This window comes from Myotis lucifugus, unplaced genomic scaffold (assembly GCF_000147115.1).
Source record: "Myotis lucifugus unplaced genomic scaffold, Myoluc2.0 scaffold_375, whole genome shotgun sequence".
In the NCBI taxonomy this organism is placed as follows: domain Eukaryota; kingdom Metazoa; phylum Chordata; class Mammalia; order Chiroptera; family Vespertilionidae; genus Myotis; species Myotis lucifugus.
In genome coordinates, this window is record NW_005871423.1 from 1,122,246 (window position 1) to 1,124,895 (window position 2,650).

Consider the following 2,650-nt stretch of genomic DNA (forward strand, 5'->3'; position numbering starts at 1 on the left):
CTGGCTGCACCTCTCCAAACCAGGACCCCTCATGGGATGTCTGACTGCCTCTGGAATCCAGGACTGCTGGTTCCTAACCGCTCACTTGCCTGCCTACCTGATTGCTCCTAACTGCTCCCTGCTGGCCTGATCAGCCTTAACTGCTCCCCTGCTGGTCTGATCACCCCTAACTGCTCCCTGCTGGCCTGATCAGCCTTAACTGCTCCCCTGCTGGTCTGATCACCCCTAACTGCTCCCTGCTGGCCTGATCAACCCTAACTTCTCCCCTGCTGGCCTAATCACCCCTAACCACTTCTGCCTCGTCCTGCACCTGGGACCCAGGATTCCCTCCCTCTGGCTGGCCACAGGCACCCAGGACCCGGGCCAACTTTGCCTGGGCTGGTTGCAGCTGCAGGTGCTGGCACCTGGGACCACGGGGCAGACGGCTTGTCCCTCTCCTGGGCTGCAGCCACAGGCATTTTTAAATGTCTCTAGATCTCTATCAGGCAGGTTGGGATTCCTTTCTCAAGATTTGTGAGAGTTGTGAAACATACTGTTAGTGGCATGCCTTTTTTCACAGTCGTTTATTTTTTCTCTTCACTGTTGTCACTGCAATGACCTTCAGAGCCACTGCCACAACCAGAACTTCCCCTAGGGCTGTTGTGTGGCTGCTTCGGGAAACTATTAAATTAAATTCAAAACAATACTGCATCAGACCATGAGGAGTACTTGGTTTATTGTTTATCTAATTGAAACCATTGTCCAACCCTACACTGATTTTTTTTTTACATGTACTGGAAACCAAAACATTGAACAAAGGCAGAAAACTATATTGAAAGAAAAAGTCCAACTGGCAATTTCTTCAATGTTAGTTTCAGAACTGAACCTCAAGCTATTGTGCACGGGGATCTTGGGCTAGTAGCTCAGGAAGATTTGTTGAGGAACACTGAAAGGTAGAAGGACTTTTACAAGCATGTAGTGCAAGGTTCTTAAAAAGGGTGGTCTACATATAGTGACTGTGATCTTTTAGGTATTAGCATGTGTGGGAATAACAGCTTCCAATTGCTCCTGTAACAAATCCACAATTTAGTGTTTAAAATAACACAAACACATTACCTCACAGTTTATATAGGTTAGAAGTCCTGAGGGCTTGGCTAGATGTCTGCTTAGAGTCCCACAGGCAGAAAGCAAAGTGTAGGTTGAATCAAAGTATAGTTGTGCTCCTTTCTGAAAGTTCAAGGGGGAGAATCCATTCCTTGCTCTTTCCGGTTGTTGGAACCTATTTCCTTGCTGGGTATCAGCAAACGGTGTCCTCATCTTCTAAAACAGCAGTTCTCAACCTGTGGGTCGCGACCCCTTTGGGGGTCGAACGACCCTTTCACAGGGGCCACCTAAGACCATGGGAAAACACATATATAATTACATATTGTTTTTGTGATTAATCACTATGCTTTAATTATGTTCAATTTGTAACAATGAAAATACATCCTGCATATCAGATATTTACATTATGATTCATAACAGTAGCAAAATTACAGTTATGAAGTAGCAACGAAAATAATTTTATGGTTGGGGGTCACCACAACATGAGGAACTGTATTTAAAGGGTCACAGCATTAGGAAGGTTGAGAACCACTGTTCTAAAAGCTTCCTATGTTCTTTGGCTCTTAGCCTTCTTCCTCCACCTTCAAAACAAACAATGGTGGGTTCAGTCCCTCCCACTCTTTTTAGAGGCCGTATGCACCAAATTCCTGCAAGAGTAGGCCTTCCTTCCCCCAGCTTCCGGCACCCGCTTCCCTCTGGCACCCAGGACCCAGGCTTCTCTCGCAGCCCCGGCTTTGTCCGGAAGGACATCAGGTCTAATTAGCATATTACACATTTAATTTTATAGATTATCCGTGTCCATGGGTTATGCCTATGTGCATATGTGTTTAGTCCCTCCTATTCTTCACCTTCCCTGGGTTCTCTGCTTTCACCTCCCTCTTTTAAGGGCTAATGTGATTAGATGGGGTCCACTTGGATAACCCAGGATAATCTCCCAGCTCAAAACCTATAACCTTAATCACAGCAGCAAAGTCTGTTTTGCCATGTAAGGTAACACAGTCACAGGTTCTGAGAATTAGAGTGTACATCCCCAGTGGGTCCATTATTCTGTCTACCACAGTAGGCAAGACTCCAGATTATAGAAACCAGAGAAAGCACATCATTAGTGGAAATGTAAATCAGGACACTAAGGTCCAGATATGAGGACCACTGATGGTCAGAAATTTTTTTCCAAAGCCCAGAAGTCTCTCCAAGCATAAGTGATTGGAGATATTAGCAGAGATCCAGGCGTCAGACAAATGTCTGAGGCCTAGTAGCAAAGTGGTCTTAGCCAATGGACACTAGTAGGTTTTCAGGCAGCACCCTTAAATGTATCTATGCTGGTGTGTTTTCCCTCTTGGAATCCCCTGGAACTCTACATGGAAGAGGAAGGCTTGAGGCACCAGACTTATCTCCTGCCAAGCCATCTTCAGACTTCATTTTGAGGAAGAAAACAGTTGGGCATTTTCTTTCTTTGCTTTTCTCCCTCCCCTTTCCCCCCTCCCCCCCTACTACACGGAGAGGGAGAGCTGGTAGAGCAAGAAGTTATGAGTAGACTTGGTACTTAGTGATGAAGTACCAGTGCGCG